We start from the raw sequence: 8415 nt of genomic DNA on the forward strand, positions 1-8415 counted from the left end.
GCAGGGTCCTTACTGGCGTGTCTGCTGTGGCTGGAGCTTTGTGACTGGCTCTGCCCTTGCTTGACAGCAGCGGCTGCCCATGTGCAGGGTGCCCACAGCTCCACGCAGCCAGCTCCAGAAGGTCCTCACTGGGGAGAGGCAGCATGAGTGTCCGCAGTCCTTGTCCAGGCTCCCCTACTGCCACCAGCTGCACGTGGGGGAACAGCCTCACACCTGCATCCAGTGTGGACACAGCTCCAATCTGCTCACGCACGAACGTGGGTTTGGTGGCCACCACAACCCCCTGGGAGATGCTGTGTGCTGGGGAAGCTTGGGGTAGAGTTGCCATCTCCAAGCCCCATAAAGTCACCTTCAACCTGGGTCCCCTTCTGGAAGACAGCGAGGAGGGGAAGCGCATGCAGTCAGCCAGGAAGTGCTCAGGAGAACAATTTTCCTGCTGGTTGCATGGAGTGATGTACTCCTGCCAGGCTCTGGTGATTACACTTCAAATGAGAGGACTTGATGTAGCTACCCACAAGCACAGACTGGATTTTAGGCCATGGAAGGCCTCTTTGAGACCTGTTACACCACTCATCAGTAAGCTATACCATCAAAAGAAACTTCTGTCTACTTATTATCAGTGATCGTCTGTATTTCCTGTAATGACAAGTGAGCAAAGGACCTTTCAACCCCTGCATTGTGATGAACATTTCTTCTGAAAATGAGTTAAGCCAGGGAATTCCCATAGCATGAAGCAGGGCAGGTAAGTAATAGGCATCTTTAACAACTGTGCTGCCATCTGTGGCACCATAAAACCAGCCAGAGTTTGGCACAGTTCGTGGCACTGGATCTTTTTATTTCTCACTATGTGAAAAAATTAGAATCTCCCATGGGCTTCTTGACACAGCCTCAGGGTTGATAAAGCAAAACCTAGTAAAATGAAAAACCTGCTCTGATTTTGCATGGAATTAGTAAAATAGGCAAGAAAACATGAAGAGAAAATACATGCTATAAAGAGGCAAAGAAAGAGAGAGGACAGTCAATGTCATCTCCAGAGTCTGTAGACACTTTCTGACTTTGTGTTTTTGTTCTGCGTTTGTAGCGCATGTGGCCTGGGTCTCCACCAGGCCCCTCGGGGCTACAATAGCCTGTGTTATCAGCGTAGCAATGACTTGGAGGTGAAGACTGAAACTTTCATTCCCATATGTGGGGAAGCTGTGCTGAGGCTTGCACTTTTTCCTTGCCCTTCCAGATGACATAGCTCTGTTGCCAGACAATATTAAGGTTTCTGGGTCTTTGTTTCTACAAAACGCACTTGTCGTGGTTTAACCCCAGCCAGCAGCTAAGCACCACGCAGCTGCTCGCTCACTGCCCCCCCACCCCTGGGATGGGGAGAGAATCAGGAAAAAAACCTCGTGAGTTGAGATAAAGACAGTTTAATAGGACAGAAAGGAATGAAAAACAATGATAATGATAATAATAATATGACAATAGTAATACTAAAAGAATTAAACTATACAAAGCAAGTGGTGCACAATGCAATTGCTCACCACTCGTTGACCGATGCCCAGTTGGTTCCCGAGCTGCGATTCCCCCCTCCCAGCCAGCTCCCCCAGTTTATATACTGGGCATGATGTCATATGGTATGGAATAGCTCTTTGGCCAGTTTGGGTCAGCTGTCCTGGTGGTGTCCCCTCCCAGCTTCTTGTGCCCCTCCAGCCTTCTTGCTGGCTGGGCATGAGAAGCTGAAAAAGCCTTGACTTAGTATAAACACTACTTAGCTACAACTAAAAACATCAGTGTGTTATCAAGATTATTTTCCTACTAAATCCAAAACACAGCACTATACCAGCTACTAGGAAGAAAATTAACTCTGTCCTAGCTGAAACCAGGACAGCACTCTATTTTGATTTGACAGAGAGAACCAAATTAAGCTTTTTTTCCCTAACCTGCCGAAGTCTGATGGTGAAATGTACAGTAGGTCATGGAGCCAGCAGCAGGTCTGTGCACTGCTTCTGCTCTCAGCATTTCCAAGCATGCACTTGGAAACAGGACCAAACATTCAACAGCAGTTTTGCAATCAACTACATAATGATAAATCCCATACTGAAAACAAACAGACTCCAGCTAGTGATTAAATAAAGCCTTTCCACACAACTTGTCACAGGGTGAGAAGTGGGAATAGGTGTGGGAGGGGAAGCTGGGCATTCAAAGTTTGGGGAGTGCTTTTCCACTGCTTGTAAGAGGCTCAGAGGGCTGAAACGGGCAAAGAAACTGAGCTGATTCTGCAGAAACTGCCATCCACCATGGGGAGGACCGGCCAGCAAACACCCCTTGCTCTTCTCTGCCTAGCAGCGATGCTGTGTAACGCTGATGACTCATATCCGAGTAAGTGAGGGTGAACCTCATTCCCCACCAGCCCTATGGACCTTTGGTCTGCAGAGATGCCTCTGAAGTCTGCTGAACATGCACTGCCTGAGGGGTGAAGGGTGGGGAGCGTCCCCAGGACTAACGCTGTAGCTTTATAATATGATTTTAGGTATGTGAAGTCAGCACAAAGCATGTTTCAGGGTTTTTTTTTTCTGAAGAAATAGTTTCAGGGCAGTCTGCTCAGTGCCCCGATGCCTGTTGCTGGTGACAGCCCACGGTGCTGTGGCAAGTGCCTGAGCAGAGCATGGGTACTGGGGTGCTCTTCCAGGGAAGCCCTCCTGCGTCCTGCATCCCACGTCCTGCAGGCTGTCACAGTGGTGCTCCCTGAAGCAGAAGAGTATCTTGATGGAGCCTTGGGTTTTTTGGGCTTTGGTTTCTGCTAAGAATGCATTTAATCCCTTTCGAAACTCATTTTTTGCTCCTCTCACACACACACCCCTTTTTTCTTTTTTTTTTTTTTATAAATATCTTGCACTTTTTTCCATTATTTTACAACCCGTTATATTTTCTGGGCTAGAAACCCAGCAAGTATTGAGTATTTTTGACACTATGTATCGAGTAAGGATTAGTCCAGGTGTGTCTGGGTGAGAGGTTTCTGCTCACTTCTTTTCCGCTCAAGAAGTCTAAGAGACATCAGTGTATGGGTTTTCTACGTTATTGCATAAATCAAAGGCAAGCAAGTTACAGGGCAGCGGTTTTACAGGAGTCAGATACCTGTGCACCAGAAGGTGTGATGGGCTCCCCAGTGCTGTTGTCAGACAGCAAAATTGAGCAATATAACTTGAAAAGTCTGTCTCCCTCAGGGACGCAAGTGGCTTCTCCACTCCCCACAGCCCTTAGGGAGACCTGGTCAATGTTCCACAGAAACCTCCAGGTGTACATCAGCAGAATAAAACCAATTCAAACACATTTTTCCCATGAGGAGTGTTGTAGAGTTTCCATCTGATACCATAGTAAAACTCTATTTAGTGATTAAATGTTGTCCGCGAAATATTAGGCTACCGGTTATGGCATGCATTGTCCTATTCAGCAGATAAGAGGAAGGATATATGGTCAGGATGTCCCTGTAATTAGAAACTAGGTAGGCTTCAGTAGGTCTTTATCAGTTTTGGGTATTCGCAAGAAATGCAAAGTATGCAGAAGTTAACTGAGCCTGCGCAGAAGCAGAGTTCAACCAAGGGACATCGTGAGGAAGACTATCGAAGACCACCAGAGGACCCCCAAAGACCACCTGAAGAGTCAACTGCGCATGCGGATCACTCATTGAGGACGCTGCAACTTTAAGTGGAGATGAGGCTTGTGAGAACCAATAGGAACGAGGGTAATTAAGCGAAACTGTAAAAATACTGATAACTGTTGCTCGAAAGGTATAAAATGCTTTACCGTGTGTTAACCAGGTATGCACGTTAGGTGGAGCGATCGCCCGTGCATCTGGCGCCGTAATAAAGAATGCCTGCTTTCTAAAACTCCAAATTGAGTCTTAGAGATTTCTCACCGACTTTTACGGTAACACGTCCTTGGAGATTTTCAAGACCCAACTGAACAAAGCGACGAGTAACCTGGTCTGAGCTCAGCACTGATCCTGTTTTGAGCAGGAGCTTGGAGTAGAGACCTCCTGAGGTCCCTCCCTGCCTGAATTATTCCCTGATCCTGCGGTCACGTGAAAAAGCCATTCCAGGTGGAGATCAGGCTAACTGGTCTCCTTTTTCCAGTTCTTCTTAAAACTCGTGGACTTATATGTCCAATAAAGTATACTCTTTTTGGAAAGAAAACTCAAGATCTGTTTAGTAATAGCTGCACAACAGAAACTATGGGCTGCTCATTTTACTGTTTTACTGCACAGGAGAAATAAAGAGGTTACACAGGTTTTCTGGCCTCTACTTACTTAGCTGCTTTGTATTTTTCTGACAGATGTGCCGGACCTATTGTGTAGAAAAGGTGGGTGTTTCCTAAAAAACCCGTGGTCTTGTCTCCTTTTTTGTTGTGTTTATATCACGTCTGGTCTTGTATATCATGTCTGTCATAAAATTTTAGTTTGCTAACTGAAGGTACACAAGTCTACAAGGATTCTTTAGTTTAAAAAAAAAAAGCCAAACAGAAAAGCTGCTTAGAGTTGAATTTAAATGATGGGATTTGGGGAACATGTGCTTCAGTCAGTCTCTTTAAACAGAAGTATGTGTCTCTGAATAAATTCTTGTTCACACCTCTATCTAAAAATAAACAATCTGAGAATAAGACCCATGCCCAGCCGAGATCTACCCAAGTATTGTCAGCACTTTCCTTTCCCCATATTTATACAATTTTAAAACCCCTAAAACAGTGGCAACTTTGCCAGCAATGCTAGTTTCCTTTTCCAATTCACCCATCAGTAATTAATTCTTGGTTTAATATCTACCTGGGAGCAAAGAGCTGCCGGGAGCTGTTACCCAGAGGGGTTGTCCTGAGGGCTGGTACACCATCTACCCCTGGGACTGCCACGCCGTGGCTGTGCTCTGCGAGATGGACGTGAACGGGGGTGGCTGGCTGGTAAGTGCCACCAGAGCAGAGGTGCGAGGCTGCCCCGGCCCCTGCGGGCACGCAGCTTCCTGCCCCTGCGGCAGCCAGCAGCAAAGAGAGATCCCAAACCTCTTGTCAGACATCGCAGGTCGGCTTTTTGACAGTGGAAGTCTGTGGGTCTTTAAACTAGAGTATTTAATATGTGAAGCACAAAACACAGAAATAAATATCACCCTCCATTTTTTGGGAAATAAATTGTATGAGGCTTTTTTGGTTTCAGAGCCAAAAAAATCCCAGAGTTTTATTTTATGCTTTTCTTAATGGCACTGTAATGAGGAGTGTTAAAATTACAGAGTGAATTTCCAGGACTGTGCATACATTGCTAAATTATCAAAGTAAATATTGTCCTTAACCCTAATCACAATGCCATCATTTATTATGATTAATAGTTATTACTAACCCATAATCCAGAGGTGCAGGAGTATGGACTACTGCTCTGTTTTATAGGATCCCAAGCAAATGCACACAAACAGTGTTTTCCCCAGAAGTGGACTTTGTCATTTCATCTGCTGTAGCCCACATGACACTTGGAACAGCCTCATGATAAAATGACCTCGTGTGAAAATCCTCGTGTCATTATTCACCTTGCACTGAAGATGCTCTAATTGTTTTAGGCATAACTTTTCCTTCTCCTTCCCTATTAAGACCCATCTGCCTTCTGCCCTGGCAGGTTTTCCAGAGACAAGTGGATGGCTCCACTGAGATGGCTCTTTTCTGAGACTGGAATTCATATAAAAAAGGCTTTGAGAGCCAGCTGACCAAATTCTGCCTCGGGAATGACAGTATTCACATGCTGACGTAAGAGGGTAAAGAAACTGCTAACGTGTTTTCCTAACACTGTTCTCACCCAGCAGCAGGAACGTAAAATTGGTCCAAATGCAACGGCTCCTCAGCAGAGCCTGGCCAGGGAGATATGGAAATAGCTGCGTCCCCAGCCCCTTGCCTTCAAGCAGAGCCTTTGAGGGAGAAAATGGATCTGGCTGCTATTTTGGCTTGACTCGGTGGGGATGGAGGGCAGGAGCCGTAGCTGTACACAGTTAGTGAGCTGTGAACCACCCTGGCAGTAGCCAGTGTTTTCCCTCCGCATGTGTCTTAGCACATCCCAATCCACTGTTCTACTCCAAGACAAGAGGAAGAAAGATAATGGAGGAAGGCCCTAATTTCAGGGGGAACAAGATAATCATAAAGACGGAACACCAAAATAAATCATTACAAACAAAAGAAAAAAAAAGATTTGACAAAATGTGGTTTTTCCCCAAAAAAGTCATCAGCTTTTCCTGGAAGTCTGGAGGTGAGGCAGGAGACTCAGCTAACACCCAGGAGCACTGATTTCAGTTGTGCTATGGATATTTAATGAGCTGAGGAGTGGCCATGAGCTAAACAGGGGTTAGGAATCTCTTCAGTAATAAATCAGAATTCCTAAAGACCACAGAAATGGAAATACAGAAAAAAAATCCAACAAAGCACTGGCATAATGTGTCTATCAGTGTGTCCGTAAATTGTTGTGATTAGGCAATAACGAGCTTTGCGTTGACCTGAGAGACTTTGACAACAACCATCATTTTGCCTAATACACGTCATTCAAAATTTTAAGGGAGACTGAAAATTACAAAGTGATCCTCCGAAACTTCAGCAGTGGCAACGCAGGTAAGGAGGATCCAAGGGATAAACTGGAGCTTCCAGCAACGCAGGGATGATCTGCAGATGAAATGTTGTATTATATAGTGGCAAGACAGGAAATGCTTTTTGCATCACGCGAATGATCTTGTCTTGTCTGTCCTGTAAGGGATCGCGCAGGACGTTTCATGGGTTGGCACCGCCAGGGATGCTCAGAGCACAGGTAATAGAGCATCCACATAGTCACAGAGCCCCATGAAATACCACCCCAGAACATTACCAATGCTCCTGGGGTTACAAGTTCTCCTCAGGCCAAGGTCATTAATCCTAAAGACTAAAAAGGCATAGCATAATTTAATAATAGGCCCTGGAGATCTGTGAAGGCAAAGCTCTCACTCCATCAGGTATCCAGAATTAGTTGTACCGACTAAGCTTTCTATTTGCAAAGGGAAACTTTGATGCAGCAACACTTTGCTGAAGAGGGACCTGGATATGGAATTTATTGGACACTTAAAATAGCAACTGATAGCTGTTTTCATGTCTGGGTTTTCTAGCACTTCAGACAGGAGACTATCACAAGCAGGTAACAGCAGCAAGAGAGAGACAAGACAGACCTAAATATCTTTGATCCCAGAGACCTTGCCACTAGTCCAAACTGCCTCCTCCACTCTCGCTCCACAGGTCCTCGCCACCCTTGGCTGGAGGAAGGGGAGGTGCGAGGGCAGGGACTTTGCCCCGCTGCAGAGGGCTGCATGTTCCTGGAAGGCCAGAGAGGACGTGCAGGATGGAACACCAATGGTGGTGGGGGCAGGACTCTAGTGACACACAGAAGTTGGAGTTTTAACAAGACTTGTTGGTTTTCTCCACAGGGGATTCACTGGTCAAACACAAAAACATGCAGTTTTTGACCAAAGACCGTGATAACAATGCATACTCTAATGACTGCGCTGTAACCTACAAAGGTGCCTGGTGGTACTACCAGTGCCACAACTCCAACCTCAATGGCTTTTGCCACCATGGATCTCATGACAGTTTTGCAGATGGCGTCAACTGGCAGACAGGCAAAGGATACAAATACCCCTACCAGCTGTCGGAGATGAAATTCAGGCCAACGTAGCCTGGCAGGAAGGCTGCGATTCATCTGTGGCTTTCAGGAAATTTTTCAGTGACACAGCTTGTTGCCATCAAAGCTGGATTTCAGCTGGATTTTAACTCCATGTGGGACAACAGTCCAACTCCAGCAGCACTCAGTCCTTGCTCTTTACTCCCAGCTCAGGCTAAAGGAAAAGAAAAAGTCACTTTCTACAAGATTCATTTATGCTGAAACAAGCAAAACTAAAATAAAGTAAATGTTTGATTAAAACCTTATACTCTTCCGAGTAACAAAGTCACTCAGTAGTCCTACCAAGGCCACAATGGACATCAAATCAACGAACAAAATACTGGACTGAGCAGCCCATTAGCCAAACCATTAACACGGAATCTGCACCTTTCCTCTCCAGGCTCAGCTGAACGCTGTCACTCTAGATGATACTATTAAACTAGCCTGAAAAGATTTACAATAGAGAAACTACAATAGAGTCCAGCCCTGCAGGAAACCAGGGAAGTCTGTCCCTCAGCTCTCCTGAAAATCCAGTCCTTATTCGCCATATTAAAAAGTCCAGCATGTTTTTATGGCTTGTATTGCACAATGTCTGGAGGGAGCCAGAAAACCTGGACTGGGCTAACAGTTATGCTTGACATACAGCACTGCAGATAGCGGTGCCCGTTGTGGGAAATAGTTTCCTACTCTAAGCTCTGCAGTTGCTTAACTCTGCAAAGTCACTGGAGTCA

The 8415-nt window shown here is 45.6% G+C and overlaps 1 pseudogene; it reads left to right on the forward strand.

The window, feature by feature from the left end:
* The first annotated feature begins 2958 nt into the window (after positions 1 to 2958).
* On the forward strand, positions 2959 to 7699 carry LOC127023821 (ficolin-2-like; annotated as a pseudogene).
* The last annotated feature ends 716 nt before the right edge of the window (positions 7700 to 8415 follow it).

This window comes from Gymnogyps californianus, chromosome 18 (genome assembly GCF_018139145.2).
Source record: "Gymnogyps californianus isolate 813 chromosome 18, ASM1813914v2, whole genome shotgun sequence".
Classification (NCBI taxonomy): Eukaryota; Metazoa; Chordata; class Aves; order Accipitriformes; family Cathartidae; genus Gymnogyps; species Gymnogyps californianus.